This window comes from Pseudochaenichthys georgianus, chromosome 23 (assembly GCF_902827115.2).
Source record: "Pseudochaenichthys georgianus chromosome 23, fPseGeo1.2, whole genome shotgun sequence".
NCBI classification, from domain to species: Eukaryota; Metazoa; Chordata; class Actinopteri; order Perciformes; family Channichthyidae; genus Pseudochaenichthys; species Pseudochaenichthys georgianus.
The window spans coordinates 9,580,143-9,600,674 of NC_047525.1; the positions used below are offsets into that span (position 1 = coordinate 9,580,143).

The window sequence follows — 20,532 nt, forward strand, 5'->3', positions numbered from 1 at the left end:
GCGGTTCTCGTGCGCTGACGAGGTCACTTACTGTAACCGCATGACGTCATCGCTCAGAGACTGCTCACATGCATCTGTAAGATACGTTTAGGAGATTGTTCAGATGAGTAGCGTCCCTTTCTTTCCATCTCAGCATCCTATAAACTTGTTTTCACGTCTCTCTCTTTTTCTAAATCTACATGTTTCCCTCTTCTCCTGACTGTTTATTTGTTTAATCCATGTTCTGTTGTGTTTTATTCAAATTCCTTGAATGTTCAGGGCTCGACATTTCCTCTTAAGTGTTGTGAATTTTTAAATAAAAGACTCAATAAAATGAAGATAAGATGGTATTTTCTTATTGTCTGAGCAATATAAACCTTTCTTTCTATAGTTGTAGAGCTTTACACACACAACATATTACTAAATACACAATTACACAAACGATTGAAATTATAACCAGTGAAAACATTTACAAATTGAGTGTGATTTCTACATTTCAATAATTGCTTCACATAGATAAATGATACTCTACAGCTGCTACTAAATCAAATAAAAAAGGACAATGCACAGATTATTTACATCTTAGAGTAAAACTGCTTAACTAAATCTCTAAATCTCCCTCCTCATGGGTGGTTACAGTATCAAACTACTACCAGGGACATGTTTTCCAGTACACCGGGCATCTGCATCCAATAACTGACCCAACAAATGTCTGGCTGACCTTCAGAGTCCAGCCATAGTGTCCCATTTGAAACACAGCGTCCCACAATTTGTGTGTCACACATCGCCCTGGGAAATAGGCCAGTGCCTCATCCCTGTCATCAGATCGAGACGTGGGGTTGGTGGATGCACTTTATCTCCTCTCCCACTTGTAATGGAGTCAATTCAATTAGTGACTACAGGCGAGTTTATTTTCTCTTTAAAAATGTATCAAGGATTTAAATATGGATTGGACAGAAGCATGTCCTCCAACAGACCCAATGAGCTTTATAATGTTAAAGATTCAAACTATGAAATGTATCAAAACAAGCAAGAATATAATTTTTGTGAAGGAAAATACATTCAATCAAACATGACTGGAGATCCATCGTAGCTCAAGGATATACATAAGACAGGAAGAATGTCCTACAGTGCTAACACATGCCCAACACAAACTGACGGATCTCTGGGTGACTATAGCTCTCCAGAGGATGTTTTGGGAACTGCAACCAAGAGCACACGGCAGCTCAGAAAAAACATCAAATTGGTTCAGGAAATAACTGAAGTGTTCCAGTATGCTTTTCACAAACTGCATACAGAATGTAAAGCAGGTTTATCAATTAAATATGATATTCTGGTCATCTGCTCCCTGTGACGCATTCACAACAAAGTCACGGTAAATGATTCCATGCCTCATTTGGTGTCAACAAAACATCCCGTCTGGACAAGATCGCTATTCTTGGCTTTTGGACTTTAAGAAATGTTTTTTGTGTTTTGTAGGCCTGGTCTGGCAACAATGTTGTGTTTCCATTCACTGGGTTTTGTTACTGCTAAGAGCAACCACTTCTTTACATGAACTTAAAACTTAAAACATGGTGTCGTGGTGTTCAGATCTTCGTAGTTTTCCAAGCTAAAGCTGAAAATAATATATAACTGCCATTGATTTTGACTAACACTGCAGCTGTCACTTCTATAAGGGGTATACATACAATTCAAGACAGGTCTCAAAGGTATTTCTTCTTTACTTTTCGGAAACCCTGTTTGAATATGAAAAGCGCAAACACTTGAGGTCGAGGTAACACTAACTTAACTCAGTAGTTTATGTATTACATTTACACAAAAGACAAATCAAGTTATTAGAATTCATCTTGAGGTCGGACAATGTCTCAAACTCTCATAATCCATCCAACAGTCAAGATATTTCCCTAAGAAATAAAAAAAATATTAGTAAAAATGTGAAGAAATATTAGGTAAATATTAGTAAAAATGTGTAGAAATATTAGGTAAATATTAGTAAAAAAGATTGTAAAAATACTAACCTTGTTTTGGTGCAAAAGGAGACGTTAGTGTATCACCAAAGTCTAAAAGGGGCTCTATTAGGATCCCTTTCCTGTATCAGTTGAGAAGAAGAAGAAGAAGAAGAAGAAGAAGAAGAAGAAGAAGAAGAAGAAGAAGAAGACCAAATTGCAATTGACCAAAGAGGTAATTCCCATTAATTTCTCCATTCTCTTTCCATCAGTATTTCCATCTGCATTGTTTCTCTGACATAAAGTAGTGATGTATTTCCACGATCCGTGCAGAGGGCCCACCTGGATTATGACACTGTTTGTTTTGGCAAAGTACACTTCATGATTCTTCCACAAAACTATTGACGTCGATTTAAGTTCTGGGAATACTGTGCCACTGAGTCACTGAGTTTAAAAAGAATAGGTTTACTACCATAGTCATCTCAGTGATTGAAAAACATAATTCATCCATTAAAAAAAGATAGTTGCGTGAAAAAAACGTGTTGTGGTTTCCCTCAGAAGTAAAACACATTTAGAAATGTAACGAAAATAACTAGGACCTAAAATTAGCCACACTTCCTGCCTAACAACCACTAATTACCATTCCCTTAAAACAAAATGAGGAAGGTGCATCCTCCAAAACACGTTGCTCAAACTCTCAAAAGGTTTATTTTTCTCAATGAAGAGTTCCACATACGTAAGCTAATTTTAGATCTTTACGAGTGGCATGCAAAACATATACTTTATTTTAGTGTCGTCAACTGGAAAACATCACTTACAGATCAAATCAGGTGTCGGCCTCTCTTTGTGTAGCTAGGTTTGTGAATTCTGCCCCTATCTTAACTCTTTATAAGCACACCATTTATTTCACTAAACTACAGACCCTTTTAAAGAACGTTCTCGATGGGGTCTCTGCTCACCTGAAATTGCCAGGCCCAGGAAAAAGCCAGAGCACTAAGACTCCTGGATGTTGGAAACTACAATCATTGCTTCCATGGATGTAATGGCATAACACACAGGAAGTGAAGTAAATCAACACTCATAGAGGGAGGGCCTTTTTCTGACGTGGGTGTTTCTATACGACACATGCATCAAACAGCCTCTGACAAACATAGATACATACAACCATATTTAAATGACAGTTAAATACACATCCTTTTTTAATTAGGGTTAGAATAATAGACCATTATTAAATAGTCTTTTATTATTTTTATATTTGGTTATTTATATATATCTTTTTATTGGTCTTGACTTAATTTGACCATTTTATTATCATTCTTATTCATTATTTCACTTGTATTATTATTGTCTTATTTGGATTCTATTTTCATGTTATTATTTAATAGGTATTTATATTTTATCCTATTTATTGATTTGGTCTTATATTATTTAACAGAGATGGATCACCATTTCATTGTGTTTTTGTTATCATACCTTTTACAGTAAGTGTTATATCATGTGTTTTGTTTATTGCTGCATGTAAAACTGGTTGTGTTTGAAATTGTGATTTGTGCCTTTTTAAAGCACGTTGAGCTGCACCTGATGCATGAAAAGTGCTATACAAATAAAGCTTATTATTATTATTATTAGATTGAGCTTTAACAACAAAAACAGGCTTACATCAGCAGACGTGTGTTTCAAGTGAAATCACCTTACAGGAAAACAAAACGAAAAAAAGTCTTTTTTTAACACAGTTTAGTTTATTTATTTATTTTTTCGAGGATTTAGTGTGTTAACTTCCTGTATGATGAGATGTTGACCTGGAAGGGTCAGGTTCAAGTTTGAGTCAGGGGAGGAGAGAGGAGGGCATTAGGAATGAATCCAGAGACCATTTCAATGGGGGAAACCTGCAAAGCAGCATGTGCCATCTCACTATCACCCAGTGTTACAGGAGCAAAACCACCAGTGGGAAAACAAAAGGTAAGATTATATTATAGTTTACAGTTTATGAGGCCATTATTGAAAGGATAGAAACTCTTTAATAAATGTATAATCTATTTTTAATAATGAATGTATATTTAAAAAATGCGATTTGAAATGCATGAATTTGAGTTTTATTTTTTATTTATATAACTGATTCTTGTATAGGATGTACATCTTCCTGGCCCTTCTTTATGGCTCTTTGGCGGCTCCTGGGTGCTCAAGATTTCTAACAAAGAGAGACTCCACCAGACATAGTATACAAATCATCATAACCATAGTCAAGATAACCCTGGTCCACATAAAGATGGTAAGGACAAAGGTTTGCTTGCCAGATATTAACAGTGGAATCTAATAAGTGTGCTTCAAGAAACATGTGGAATATTTATCCTGCTTCACTTTTAGAAAGTTTAGGTATAAAATGACATGTTCTCCTTGTTTTTCTTTAGTTTCCATTGGATCCACAGATATAAACCAGCACTCCTTCCATAGAGGGACTGACTAGTATCTGCCATGACCTCGGACATTTAGAAAATGAGCTGTAGAACCCTTTCACAGATGTCGTCGGCCAGATTGTGGCTGATGTCTCCAGTTAGGAGGGAAGGGTTCATTCCTTCGCCCTGACTATGGACTGTCCCATCCAGGCACGACCCAGAGGAGAGACGTCCAACACCAACTTCCCCGACAGCCGGCTCCAGCTGACTCTGACCAAGGTGCAGCGCGGAAGAGTTTCTTCTCCAAGAGGACAAACTCAAAGTCTGCTGAGAAATCCACACTTCTATCAAAACGTATGCAAGTCCTTCCATAATAGCTCAGCGACGTCAACAACCTTTGCACATGTCTTGCACTTTATTTCATATTTCTACAATAATGCTCCTCCAATGGTTTTTTATAAAATGTTTTAAATGGTACACTTATTTATTGACCAGACTATTATTAAAATTGTTTTAATATTTGAAAAAAACTGAATATAGCAAGCTTTTTTGCCAGTATGGTTTACAATTAGAAAAAGGTTTTTGGTTATTAGTATGGGTGATATGTTAAAGTTATTTTTGAGGGAAAGTACGCAAAACTATTTGATGATTGTCCAATGTGATTGGTGTTTGTGATAACAATGTTTGTATAAAATAAAATAAGTCCTAAATTCAAACAAAAAGAGTTGGGTCTCATTTTGATTGAGTGTACTTAGGGAGTTACATGACATGAATACCATTGGAAATAATTAAGACTTTTCAAACTATATTTTCATTGAATTATTAATGAATAATTCAATGAAAATACAGTTCGATGATATGAATGTTAAATGAAAGGTGGATTCAAATCTAATAAAAGCAGTGTGAACTACTTGTACCCTGTGGTAAAACAATTTTGCATTGATTTTGACTCATAAAGTCTTCGAGGCTTTCATCAAAAAACATTAAATAAATATATCCAGAAAAAATAGAAAAAGCATTACAATCCCAAGAGGTGTTCCTTCTCTTATAGTGTAGGAATAGCCTACAAATCTGCATCTGCAAGAAAGGAGACTGCTGGGTTGTCATACAAAAATATGAAATGTATCTTCTTTTTACATTTTAGTTAAATACATGTTCACTAATACTGGCAAGTTAGCGTGAAAGTAATGACAATAAAAGGTTTTGTGTCTTTCAAACAGAGGTGGGGGAAGTACTTGTGGTTACTGTGAGTATAATTAGAACTACTAAAGTGTATAGTCCTGCATTCAAAATGTTACTCAAGTGAAAATAAGTATTGGCATATAGGCCTACATATACTTAAAGTACCAAAATTAAAAGTAGTCATTCTGCAGATTGGTCCATTTCAGAATAATATATAATCTTATAATTATTGATGCATTAAAGCACATGTATCAAACTCAAGGCCCGGGGGGCAAATCAGGCCCGTCGTGGATTTAATTTCGGCCCGCAGGATCATTTTGAATTACTATTAGATCTGGCCCGCCGGTATATTGCACGCACACCTCCTGAGGGTCTCCTCAGCTCAGAGCCTGACCCAAAACATTGATGAACTTGCACCCAAGATGAGAAGCCAAGTATCTGGCTTGAACTAGCATCACAGAGCAGCAAACTGAGTTTTCTTTTGCACTTTTTTTCTTGCGACAACAGGGCATGTTTGTTTTTTTCTTTGAGGGAAATTGTTTTTTTGAAGCTGTTGTTGGCCTCTGGAAAAATGTAATCATAAGAAATGACTGGAAAAGCTGCAGATAGAGTCATAAGAAATTAATGCAACTGATTATTTAATGTTGTTGTTATAGGCAATAATTTAATTTAATTTGTTAGTTCCAGGTTTAATATGTGCAATAAGTTAATTTCAATACGTTTTGCAATAAACATTGAACCAGACCAGCCCTCGGCTAGTAGGCCTACCGATTGTTTTATTTTGGCCCACTGTGTGGCAGGAGTTTGACACCCCTGCATGAAAGTGTTCTCAAAGCTGGTAAAGGTGCAGCTAGTTTTAATGCATTTGTATACTGCAGGGTATCAAAATCTGTAAAGTAACTAAAGGTAGTAAAAAATATGGGTGGAGTAAAAGTTAACAATTTACCTCTGAACTGTAGTGGGGTAGAAGTAGCCTACAAAGTAGTCATGTAAAAGTAGGCGGGCCTACCTAACAATTCTATTTACTTTGTACTGAGTAAATGTACTTAGTTAATTTACACCACTGCTTTCAAACGGTTATTTATTCACGGTCTATCAAGTGTAACCCTTTGAGTGAATGTCTGTTAAATATCCAACCTAAAACTAATGTCATCTTGGTTTAGCCAACAACATGCTAGCTAAAAACCAGCAGACCTTTTTAGCTAGCATACTGCTCCACGTCATATAGTTGTCTACGTCACTTAACACTCTCTTTAGACATACATGCTAGCTCATCATACTGTAGCAAGCAGCAACCATAATCTACATGTATGTCTTATAACACCACCACCAGTTAGTATGAGTGCTGACGATACACTCGAAACGCACATCTCTCCACAGGTTCATCCAGGCCTCACATTAAATGCAGAAATCCAGTTGCAATACCAGTGTTTCAACAGCAGATGTATCATATGCTTGGAAAAGGTGAACCACAACACAAGCGCTTTCCGTGCTTCAGAAGGCCTCTTCCCCAAAACCCGACGCTGTAGTGTGGACGCTCCGTAACGGAGCGTCCACACTACAGCTTCAAAAAAAAAGCTTGGAGCTGGGCGTGTCTGTAGCTTGGGGATTTTAGTCAAGCAACATGACCAACAACCAATCACATGAATCTCCCGCCCCCGACATACAAAGCAAAAAAAAACGGGGATTTTATGGGAGCAATATATATATAAACAATAAACTCCCCAAACAGGCGAAAACCTACCAGTTTCACCCACTGTCTCTGCCACCTCCCTCCATGCCTGGTTCCTCCGGTTTGTATCCCGGTAGGTGGAGAGGGTCTGGTCATACAAAACCGGGTGATTTGCTACAGCGATAATTAGTTTCTCCTCCAACTTTTTTTGAAATATAGAAATGAACGGCGGGATAGTGTAACGTAAACGGCCCGTCCACACTACAGCGTCGACAGCGTCGACAACTCCAATCTGCCCATTCACTTTGAATGGGGTGACGTCACGTTGCCTCGCTTTTTCGCCGAACTGAATTGTGGGTAGCATAGCGGTCCGTCTCCGCCGGAGACGCCGGAGTAGCCAGCGCAAGCCAATCAAATCCCGTTTCGGAAAATCTGACAGCTCAAGCCGTAGCCAATCAAACCGCGTCTAAACTGGGAGAGATATCCCGCCGTTCATTTCTATATTTCAAAAGAAGTTGGAGGAGAAACTAACTATCGCCGTAGCAAATCACCCGGTTTTGTATGACCAGACCCTCTTCACCTACCGGGATACAAACCGGAGGAACCAGGCATGGAGGGAGGTGGCAGAGACAGTGGGTGAAACTGGTAGGTTTTCGCCTGTTTGGGGAGTTTATATATATATATTGCTCCCATAAAATCCCCAGGGGTTTTTGCTTTGTATGTCGGGGGCAGGAGATTCATGTGCTTGGTTGTTGGTCGCGTTGCTTGAATAAAATCCCCAAGCTACAGACACGCCCAGCTCCAAGCTTTTTTTGAAGCTGTAGTGTGGACGCTCCAAAGTTTACAATTCTGCAATAATCTCAACACTCACCTTTGTTCTATCCAACTGGAACTGGTTGCAGTGTCGGCCATGTTTCCATCACCTGCTAGCTACAAATTCACTTTTTAAATCCAGTTCAAGTAATGGATACACCTTCCTGCTGCCAGCTGACAATCCATTGCTGCCTTAGCTCCCTGGCCTTCAGGCCCTAGCCCTTTCTTGGTCCCCCAGCTTCCTTTATTTTTAGTTTGTCTGTTTGTTTTGTTTGTCCACCACGTACAGCGACCATAGACTGTATATATAAATGGAAGTAGTGTCCGTGACGTCACCCATAGGATTCTGCAGAGTTGCGGTGAAGCCCTTAGTAGGCGGAGTCGGCCACTAACGGCTCGACTGTGACGTCAGAGTCTAATCCTGCCTGCTCCAAATAAGGGCAAAGAGGCGGAGCCTGCTACCTCCGAACTGGAAGTAAACAGAGCTAGCTCAGGCTAAGAAGCTAAGCTAACATGAAATACATGCATACCAAGTTACTGCTAAAAGTGTAGTTCCCCTATAAAAACGTTACATTCATAATCAAATGAGACAATCTGCAAGAGAATTAGCTATATTTTGTTATTCTTAATGCTTGTCATTCACACGTTGAGAAAAGACGGACTCCACCGCCCGGACCTAACGGAGCCGCAGTGGGCTAGCTCTGGGACGCCGGCTGGAGCTAGCCCCCTGCTGCTCCGTTAGCTCCGACGGCCACCACTAGGATAATTGGGTCCCCTATTAACATTTGCTCCCGTTTAGCATTATGGGCGTCATAGCCATAGACTATAAAAGTCTTACCCAAGGCTGAATCATAAACTAAAATGTATATGTATGCATAAAGGGTAACGTCCTTAGCTGGCTAATAAGTAACAAGCTAAGCTACCAAGCACACAAACACCTGCGAACGGGGTTAACATGTATAATATTATCAAAGTGACCACGACCCTAATTTATGCAAAAAACTTTAAGACCTAATATAAATAAAAGGGTCGTGTTAGAAAACAATTCACTCACAGATTCATAATCATGAAGGTGGAATCTAACTATATCGATAATAATATGTATTGCATCCATGGGTAGAAACATGTTTTTTTCTGCTGTAAAGTTGGGCATTTTAACATGGGTGTCTATGGAAAATGCTCCTTTCTGCAGCCAGTCCCTAGCGGCCCATGTATGAACTGCAGTGTGTGGCACTTCCGTATTGGCGTCCTGGTGTAGGTACCAGATGTGTTCGGGGTAACAGATGAGTTCGGGTGTATTTCCGTCGCAGCCGTCATCCGTCATATCCGTCATATTTTACGGCAACTCAAGAGGGCCATGATGATCAAATTCCGAACATTTAAACATAGCCGACACTTCATTCTTTACTTTGTCCGTTATTATATGTAGAAGATTATACTTTTTCTCCGTCATGTTGTTTCCATAGCAACAACTTCAAACAGGCATAGCCTACACTTCATTCTTTACTTTGTTTGTTATTATATGAAGAAGATATTAATTTTTTCTCCGTCATGTTGTTTCCATAGCAACAACTTCAAACAACAACTAACCGCTAGCCGCAAAGCTAGCATCACAGCCACTGCTCCGTTTTCGGAGACTTTGCACACGTTTTTCACAAACATTTTCACACGCTAGGAGTACTTCCATTCGCTTCGTCTTGAGCTGTAGATGTGATGTGTCGTGTGTCCCCCAACTCCTCTCCAAAGTTCAGATATTTAATAAAATACTCAGGGGAGTTTCCTGAATTCGTAATTATCTAATCTAGTGGCCTTATAAAAGTGTTGGCTAAAGTAACGCAGAATATATATATTTTTTCATTGTAAATAATTAGAAACATTATTTATGTGCACAAGTACATGGGACCCCACACATAACAAGCTGTCCCGAGTTCCTCCGGCTGCAGTTCCGCAGACGGCCGGTGTGTGGCAGCAGAGCGCTGGGAGCAGAGGGAGGTGAGTATATGACGGATATGACGAATGAGACGGAAATACACCTGAACACATCTGGTACCTACACCCATAGACATATAAAGAGTAGACGCCGCATCGACCGCTGCTGCCTATTGGCGCTGACGAGCCGTGGGGCCGCCATCTTGGACCGGTCACCCGCTCCACTCAGTGTAATCTGTCTGGCAGGCGCAATGAAGTGTCAGCGCATTTTATCAATCATAACTCGCTGAATACAAAACTGATTTTCACGGGGGGGGGGTTTCTGCAAACGTCATATATGTAGGCATGATACCGGACACATGATTCGGCGTATTTTAATATTCATAGTAGGCTTAACAGCAATAGAATATTCTGGTATTTGATAGCCTATGTTATGTATGATAGGTATTTTGCAAAAGACACACGATATATAATATATACACACACACACATAAAAAAACACTAATGGTCTATATATGATAGAGAAGCATATTGTGTAGGCCTATACTCAGCTATTTTAATAAGTTGAAAAATGAAGAAACAATAATACATTATACATAGACAGAAGTTATATATCAGTAAAAATGAATATCTGTCATAAAAAATGAAAATGTACTTCTACATCTATATAAAAAATGTAAATGTTCAAGTTAAACACAAGAACATGACACCACCCCGCCCAAACCATATTTACACAAAGTTGCTCATGACACCCGAATGCCCCGTGCATGCGGCTCCTCCAAAGCATGACTGAGAACCTCTTTCTCATATCTTTGTCTTTGGGAAACCATCAAAATAAAAACGGGAGATTTGAGAAGGAGGTCAAGCTTATTTTCTTCCTTCTTCTTCCTAGATAGATTAGATTAGATTTTAGATTTAGATTAGGACCCTTTGTGTTTCAGGAGACAAAGACTTCGTCAGGTAATATGCAATGGGAGCCTTCCAATGTCCGTGTAGGCCAACCACCATGAACACAAGAGCCTCAGTAGCAGCATCGGTCTCATTGTTTCCATCACCCATGTCTACAAAAGCAGACATTGACTGGTTATGTGGATTATATTTGTTGGAGTCTACCGGACCAGGTCCGTCCTCCGCGCAGATCGTTTGGATATGGCCAGAGCGGGGTCGCCGTCCGGATCTGCCGATGACCTTTCTTAGTTCTGAGGGGAAAGGAATTGTGTCCTGGACACTATTCTCTGTTAGCTGTACAAAAACTAGACTTTGCACTCCAATGAATTGTTTCTACAAATAAGCACTTTATTACACAGTTCAACAAAGATATATCAATCCGTACTATACCACAAAGCGCTTTGGACTCCTTCTTGAGTTCCCACCGTGACAGGCTCGTCAGTGTGAGATCCCAGTTGAAGTGAGTCCCGAATTCTGAATATATCTTTTTCTTTATAGTGTTTGCTGTGAAGCCCCCACCTTTGGTGCTCTCTGTGCTGCAGTCTGCCTTTTCTGCCCAGCAACACACAGTTTTAGCCAAGGTCAGGCCAGGGCCATACTCCCTTTTTCTAATTACCTGTTTTAACTGGTTTTCTCACAAGACAGTTGCGTCTGGTGAGGATCAGGGCCCCACATCTCGTCCTTGAAGATAACAGGATGTAGCCGGCCAGCAGTAAACTTTAACAGCAGTAAACTTAAACACGTTATTTTTCCACTCAGACAGCTCAATGTTTCCTATAACAGGATTTCCTATATCTTATATTCACAGTTACTTTTTCCTTATCTTTATCCTTCAATCCCCTTTTGCCCCATTCTAATGATTGGGGCAACAAAACAACGCTATTGTTTATGTACATTTATGTCAGCTGTTTTAGGCTTCTGTCTCTCTTTCCCACATTCTGCCATACGGTGGTACTGATGGTGCTGTCGGGAAAGTGTCCATTGCTGCTGCTTCTTCTTCGCCTTCCTCAATGTCTGGGTTGTTTTCTAAGGATAGCAAGGCGAGTTGTTGGCCCAGGGGAGTAGAAGGTGCTATGGCGGTACTAATTATTTTGTCCACCATTGAGCGGATACATGGGATGCAGCAGCACCCGCACAAGGTCAAAATTGCTGCAAACACGGCCATTGATATCTTGTGTAGTTTCATTTTGTGGGGAATTTGGATTATTACTTTGGTCAATGATTTGCCTCCCCCTTTCACCCACTATGATAATGATTATTCCAACAATGATGAAAAAACAAAGTGTTAAGGCCAAGCAATAGAGGTGTTGGTTAGGTCCTGAGTTCTTCTTCATCTTCGTTTTTCTTGTAAAAGTTCTTTGGTGTATCAGTGTAGGTGAGTGTCTCTTGTGTGGTGTGTGTATGTGATGCGTGTGGTGTACCGCCTACTTTGGGGGAGCGGTCCCTTGTTGTGCCTCCTCGCCGGGTGTTATCTCCTGGGCTGCCGTTGGTTCTCCTGTTGTCTCCTCCTCCTCGGAAGTTGAGTCGATGTCCACACTTGGGGGTTGGGGGGCTTCGGTTGTTTGCCTGATGTTCAGTTGGCCTAGGTCCTGGATGGTGTCAGCGAGGGTCCTGGTAGGTGCTGGTGCTTCCACACACCTGCTCCAGTGGTACCACGTGTCCCCCTTTCCTTGTAGGCGGACGGCATGGGATGTCCTCTGGGTCACTCGGTCGGGGCCGGAGAGCCTGGGGTTGACAGTCAGCCTCCTGCGTCTCGGGTCCCCCTTTCGGCGTCAGCAACCTGTGTGGAGAAATCTGATACAAATCCCTCAAGCCTACGCTCCGGGCTCTGGGGCCCTCGGCTGTTTGACCCACCACTGCGTGGCCACTTGGAGCCTGTTGGTGGGGTGTCTTAAAACAACAGACGTCTGTGCACAGGTTTTCTAAATTAATTGTGCAGCTTCAGAATCTTAATACTTGGACTGTGCCAACTAAATAAGAACCCCAACATCTTTAGGTAAACTAAATAACATATTTCAATAGCTCTGAATTTCTGACAAGCATCTGTATTTATTTTTAAATGAAATCCCTGAGATCCCATTAAAAATCTGAATATGATTTGAACTGCTAATGTTTCTGGTAAAGAAACACACTAATCTTATGGATTCAAAAACAACCAAAATCACAATACTAACAAAGTGAATGGCTTCCTGGTGATACTGCTTCTACCCGTCAGTGCTTAGATATTATCCCGCTGAAAAAATGAATACAGAATTCCAACAAACTGTCCTCAAATGTCTTTCTATTATGTATTTAGATTAAATGTATATCCCCATAATGACCTCAACAATAAAGTCTATGGCTTTTACTTCTTTACCAGGCTAGTTACATGATGTTGTCCAAATTACATTCTATCTCATTACATTACTATGTTTTAACTTTAACTGTAAATATGTTCTTTCTACATTTCAAACCTTAGTTACTTTAATACCTGTTGACACATTAGTTGACACATTACTCACAGGTCAGCTTCTTAAGTCCATCTCTCCCAGCAGCCCCTTGGCCACTGATTCTCTATCTGTGTTACCTGCTATAACTCAATCAATATTAGAGACATGTCAACATTCATCAAACAGTGTGTTATCCCCAAATATGGAGCAGGTCAATTCTAAAACTGTCAATCAATGGTCAGATTGAACAATGGAGTTGGGCAGCAGGTTCCTTTCAGTCCCTAAATGAAAAATGTACATTGTAAAGTTTACACTCCCCCTTTTTTACACATTATCTCATGTGTAAACAAAAACCTGTATGGGAAGAAAACCTTCAGGTCATAATGGATTATAAGACAATACCAAACATTTTTCCCAAATGTACATCCATCATTTCCCACAGTAAACACTCCAGTAAGTGTCTCTCTCCATCTTTCAGTCCTAAAAGAAACAGAACCTTCAAATGTCATAGTTTGAGTTTCACATTCTGCAAACAGCCACCTCCTGTGGGAGTGAAACATCAAGTAGGTTAGAAACGGTTTCCCCTTTTGTGCAATGTTAGGAAACCTCTCATTTCACACATTATTATCACACAGAAATAATGTGTTAGTCCAAAACATGCTTGATTAGTCATCGTTTTAAATCATGCAGTTGCACTGATCAGATGCAGACATACACTCACTCACACTGTCAGGTTGTAAAGTCAGGTTTTGGTCAGGTACACCTCAGAGTCAGTCATTGACAGTGCCTTCCCAAGTTACCCTGTCTGTCAGGGTCAAAGGTCAGTTGGTCTCAGTCTTTTTGGCCATGTGTCGTGCCCTGCAGAGACTCCGATGTTCCAGCACAGGCCAGCATCCTCCGTCTATAGAAATCTGTATATATGGAGCGCCATCATTTATTAATTCACAATTACAACTATAATGTTCAAGATATCTCTGTTCTCCCAAATTCCCTGAAAAGTGTTAGCCAAAAAATGTCACTTCCTTATTGTACTACTACTGCAGTTCATTTACACCTAATCAATATCAACACGTCTAATAGATGTAATTCAGAAACTTGTGTACATCACTATTATCTTGTGTCAAAACATTATCAGGATCTGTGAAACTCTGCTATGTATTCCATAACTCATTCTATTAATTTATCTTCAATTCTGGTGCACTTAAAGAACAATGTTACCCTCTTTAACAGTGCGTGGAACCCTGGGTGTCCTGAACATGTAACAATCACTCCTTCCCTTATCAAGGACCTAAAAACAGAAGTAATTTCATCAATGGTTTGTAGCTGAACTTAGGAATCATCCCTCATGGTAGGTATGTTTTTACTTTTTAACATCTCTAAATGTCAGTTAATTACCAACTAAATGAATGTCCATTAGGAGGTGGTGCCGCTAGTCCTCTAAACTCATAATCTGGTGCCGTGCGCTTCCTGTGAAGCTGCAAGTAAGATTTTAAAACCCACTGCAGGGTGGGTCGAGTGACCCCTCCTCCCTATTGGTCGTCAATAATATGCACCCTTCTAATGGGTGATTGAAGGCCCCACATTATTTCCCATTTCAGCCTCAGCCCTCTTTACTCTAAAATTACTTTTTAAATAGGAATATGTAGAAATGGAACAAATATTCAATCTTCAGAAAAGTTCTTAACCAATGTCTGTCTGGTGAACAGCCAACATATTTTAAAATGTCAGATGTATAAAAATAAGCCTAAATACTCCCTTACCCTCAAAGTCCAAATCTAGACACAAGGTGAACAGTTTTGGTAACGGACAATTTAATCTAAAAACAAAACAAAATTGGACTTGTGTCCTTGTTTTTTGTTCTTCAAAATACATTAGCAAATACCCTGCGAAGTATTCGCAACCTAACTAACCCTCCCTAGGATATGAAATCCATTAATCCCTTTACTCATAGTTAGTTTATATGTCTAAATTATTATGTGTGACCTAATAATCAGATGTCTTGTTTGTCAACCAAGAATATTAAACTTTAATCTTTTCAGTATTCCAGACCATCGTTTAAACAAGCAGCCTCCCCTCTCAAACACTAAGCATTAAGGTTTCTACACCACCCCCTGGGAAACTCTTGCACAATTATGCTGTAAAATCATTGCATCATTCCTCCAGAACAATCTGAGACAAGCATGTCTCAAGATCTTGTCATAATGAGCACAGTCAGTGATGCAGCTGTAGTCAGTGGCAGGGTCCCCAAAAAGCTAGGACCGGCCCTGGTCAGTGGGCTCCAAGGAAACTCTCCCTGGCTTTGGGATGAGGGAAGGAATCACTTGGCCGACACACGTTGTCGGCTGTACTGCAGAAATCCCCCAAAACCGCAGTACCTCTTCACACCACTGTTGCCTTGACAACGAGGCACAAGCATAATGTCAATATCTCCTATGCGTTCTTTGCATACTTCTTCTGTTCGCAGTGAGCAACTCTTCACCAACACACTGATTCAGAGAACCCAAAAGGTGGCGCACAACTTTCCAGTGCCGCTGTAAATCACAATAAATCAGCAACTGGAGATAAACTTAATTTAAATCTCTCCCCCAAAGGGTTACAAAATAAAACGGCTGAGTGTCTATATGGTCAGGAATGCTGAAACATGTGAATGTTAAAACAAATCAATGGCAGTAGTCTACCCAGATTCTTTACTCCATTAAAAGTAGTAAAACCACATTGTAAAATCTCTTTTGTCTAGTTGAAGTCCTGCTTACTTCATCTTTAAAATCTTCTTTAATTTGAAACCACAAAAGGTCTTTAATGGTATCAATTGTGGACTTCCTTAATATGAATTGTAAATGCAACATATGTTCTCTTTAGAACACAGATATGACAGTAGCTGCTGAAACTGGTTAATAGCAGTTTTCTGTCAACCTAGTTAAGCATGTTGTTGTTATATCTAGTAAATATATTTTTATTTCATGTTTACTCACAAAACAATATGACATTATTTAGAAACAAGTTTTACTCTCTCTGAACTCTTCAAAACATCTACTTGTCTTTCTCTTTCCTCCCTGTGCCCTGCAGCTGCCGGCTCAAGTTTCCCCTCATCAATCACCGGTGTGTTTGTGCAACACCTCTGTCATGCGTAACCATTTAACAGATTCATTCTGACTGACAAACTCATAACAACCTCCCGTTTACTTTCTACTCTTTCTTCATAAACTTACAAACACAATTAATGTCTACTAATGATATTATAAAAACACTAGGTGGAATAATCCACTATTATGTTCAATTTGAATCAAACTTTAACCTGCTTCATATACTCAGCAAACAGTATTATTACTTTCCCTCAACGTTACTGTATGCAATAAATGCCTTCGAAATATAAGTAAACTTCTCAGTAAATGACAAATACCACGAAATTCACAATGCAATGTAATGGTACCAATCAGTTCTCAAAACCCCTCATAAAACCACAAAGTGACGTAACTGTATCCTACAAAAACTATGCTAAAAACAGCAAATTATAGTTTCTTATTTATTTCAATATCTACTACTTGAGCTCCCACATTGATCTATTCATTTTCAATGTTATTCACTCCTTGTTTTAAATTCAATGCTCTTTCTTCATGCATTTAAGAAGAGAGAGAGAAAAAAGAAGGAGGGGGGGGTGGGTACTCTCACAGACACCCCGGCTTGAACAGGCATTCCATGAGGGGGGGGGGCTTCCTTGAAACAAGAATGACTTCGTATCTATTTATCTGACTAGGTTAATATGTGTTCACTTGTATTTATTAATACACTGGACAATTCTTGTCGTTACTCTTAATGTCCTTATTCTTATTTATTTGAATGTCCGTGGAGCAACACAGAATATTGAAGAACAGAGAGCAGCTGACCACAAATGAGCTTCCCCTGTTATATAAACATTAATATATTCCTTCTGACTGACAAGCGTTCAAAAACCCTCCTGTTTATCACTTAGGCTACTACTTTTTGTTTTATTCATAACCTAAAAATACAATTGTGATGAATAGCTTGCTCTTTTTCTGATTGAAACAAAGAGTATTCTTCTACAGAATCCGAAAGTGGGGGGAGATTCTTTCACAGACAAATACTGACACCCCGGCTCCGGCTGGAGCTCTCAGCCTTTTCAAGAGAAGGGGGGCTTCTTTCAACAACTAATCAACAAACTATTGGTATACCAAAACATTTACCAACATAAAACAAGGTCTTTACGAATCAACAATGACAACCAACAGACAGAACAATCAACAAACAGCAAACATTGTACACAGATATATTAGCTACTGATACGGCGACCAGTTTTACACCTTACTATTGGCTACTCGTTTGACAAGTTTGACACCTTACTGTTGGCTACTTGTTTTGACAAGTTTGACACCTTACTGTTGGCTACTTGTTTTGACAAGTTTGACACCTTACAGTTGGCTACTTGTTTTGACAAGTTTGACACCTTACTGTTGGCTACTTGTTTGACAAGTTGGACACCTTACAGTTGGCTACTTGTTTTGACAAGTTTGACACCTTACTGTTGGCTACTTGTTTTGACAAGTTTGACACCTTACTGTTGGCTACTTGTTTGACAAGTTTGACACCTTACAGTTGGCTACTTGTTTTGACAAGTTTGACACCTTACTGTTGGCTACTTGTTTTGACAAGTTGGACACCTTACTGTTGGCTACTTGTTTGACAAGTTTGACACCTTACAGTTGGCTACTTGTTTTGACAAGTTTGACACCTTACTGTTGGCTACTTGTTTTGACAAGTTTGACACCTTACTGTTGGCTACTTGTTTGACAGGTTTGACACCTTCCCGTTGGACCGCGGCGGATCCTCATAAATTACGGGTTCCACCCGCTTCTCATTACAGATTTGTTTATACCCTTGTTGATCTATTCAGTGCACACAATTTTATTTACGTTTTATCTTTACTTTTTAGCTGAGACAATTATTTCTGCCATTTTCACACAATCCTAAAATGTAGTGGTATTTCAAACACATCTATTTGTTGTAACAGGCAGATGCTTACCTTGATTCTAAATGACCCGGGTTTTTGATTGTGTGAGATGGTTTCTTGTAAAAGCCGTAAACTCAATGTTTTTTGGTGTCCTCTCAGAAGGTCATCGGTGTCCGGACTTCCCGCTCTAGACCATCACGTCACAGGGTCACCAAGCTGTTGGAGTCTACCGGACCAGGTCCGTCCTCCGCGCAGATCGTTTGGATATGGCCAGAGCGGGGTCGCCGTCCGGATCTGCCGATGACCTTTCTTAGTTCTGAGGGGAAAGGAATTGTGTCCTAGACACTATTCTCTGTTAGCTGTACAAAACTAGACTTTGCACTCCAATGGATTGTTTCTTCAAATAAGCACTTTATTACACAGTTCAACAAAGATATATCAATCCGTACTATACCACAAAGCGCTTTGGACTCCTTCTTGAGTTCCCACCGTGACAGGCTCGTCAGTGTGAGATCCCAGTTGAAGTGAGTGCCGAATTCTGAATATATCTTTTTCTTTATAGTGTTTGCTGTGAAGCCCCCACCTTTGGTGCTCTCTGTGCTGCAGTCTGCCTTTTCTGCCCAGCAACACACAGTTTTAGCCAAGGTCAGGCCAGGGCCATACTCCCTTTTTCTAATTACCTGTTTTAACTGGTTTTCTCACAAGACAGTTGCGTCTGGTGAGGATCAGGGCCCCACATCTCGTCCTTGAAGATAACAGGATGTAGCCGGCCAGCAGTAAACTTTAACAGCAGTAAACTTAAACACGTTATTTTTCCACTCAGACAGCTCAATGTTTCCTATAACAGGATTTCCTATATCTTATATTCACAGTTACTTTTTCCTTATCTTTATCCTTCATATAGCACATGTTTTCTGATGGCCATGTCATCCAACATGAGTGAAACACATCCATATTTAGCCTGGTCGTCCTGGCATCTTCTCTCCAGCATATCCAGCATCATCTTGTTCAGGCCAGGCTTGCCATCCACCGAACACAGCCACCTGTAAAAAAATTGAGAAGTAGCTATTTAACGTACTTGCAACCGTAATTTCCAAAAATGAAATTGAACAACATTAAGACTACCTTTTTGTTGTAGTCTCTCTGAGGTATTTGTATGCCTTTGGACCATGTAGATGGAGTGTGAGGGCACATTCTCTGTGGTCCTTGGAGTACTCATGGCCCTGCTTTGCCTTCAAGTCTATTTGAAGATCTGAAATTGTATGAGAAAAAATTAATAAGTCCCCTTCATATAATAACAAAGGAGTTTAATAAAGAGTGTAAGAGTAAGATGTACATGAATCTCAAAGTGCTACTTTCATCTTCCCTGAGTAGAAATCAAGCCTCTTTGAGTTCTTCATTAATGAGGTTCTTTTCCCTCAAATCCCCCAAAAGAGTCCTCACTGTGGTCTCTGCCCTCTTTTCTCTAGCCATGGCATTCTTCCTCTCTCGCTCGAGACTCTCCACTCTTGCTAAAGCTTCATTGAGTCTGGCCTTAAGAGCAGTAGGAGAAGCAGGCGAGACATAGCTATGATCCCAGTAGAAAGAGGGATGAACATGGTTTGAGTGATGTTTCACTTCACACACAACACTTTGACACAACTAGAGTATGGCCCACATTCTTTCTTATAGTCATCACCTGTCAAAGCCACTGCCAGCATCATGCGTGTGTGTGTGTGTGTGTGTGTGTGTGTGTGTGTGTGTGTGTGTGTGTGTGTGTGTGTGTGTGTGTGTGTGTGTGTGTGTGTGTGTGTGTGTGTGTGTGTGTGTGTGTGTGTGTGTGTGTGTGTGTGTGTGTGTGCCAGGAATGCATGTTCAACATGTCTTCAATTGTGTGTGTATGTGTTTATTTGTGAGTGTGTTTAATATGAGTGGCAGCAAACAAGAGAGATGAGATTTGACTTTGTCTAGGACCATTATGATATGATGTTGAAAATAGAAATACTCACATCATTAGGCTGAGGTTGTGAGTGTGAGGTTGAAGCTTCTGGGTCGTCCTGAGGGGCCACAGACAGGCTCTCTTCAGCTTTTCTGGAAGTACACACACACACACACACACACACACACACACACACACACACACACACACACACACACACACACACACACACACACACACACACACACACACACACACACACACACACACACACACACACACACACACACACACACACACACACAACACACACACACACACACACACACACACACACACACACACACACACACACAC

At 40.1% G+C, this 20,532-nt stretch overlaps 1 long non-coding RNA gene and 1 pseudogene across 1 annotated transcript; one reads left to right on the plus strand and one right to left on the minus strand.

Annotated features, from left to right (window-relative positions):
- The first annotated feature begins 4,053 nt into the window (after positions 1–4,053).
- LOC117468324 (leptin-B-like) lies at positions 4,054–4,649 on the plus strand (annotated as a pseudogene).
- A 6,538-nt stretch (positions 4,650–11,187) lies between these two features.
- Positions 11,188–20,344, minus strand: LOC139432939 (uncharacterized). The gene is made up of 3 exons (XR_011642510.1): positions 20,246–20,344; positions 19,383–19,509; positions 11,188–19,300 (listed from the first exon to the last, which is right to left on the minus strand). It is a non-coding gene; the product is annotated as an uncharacterized lncRNA (long non-coding RNA).
- Between the last annotated feature and the right edge of the window lie 188 nt (positions 20,345–20,532).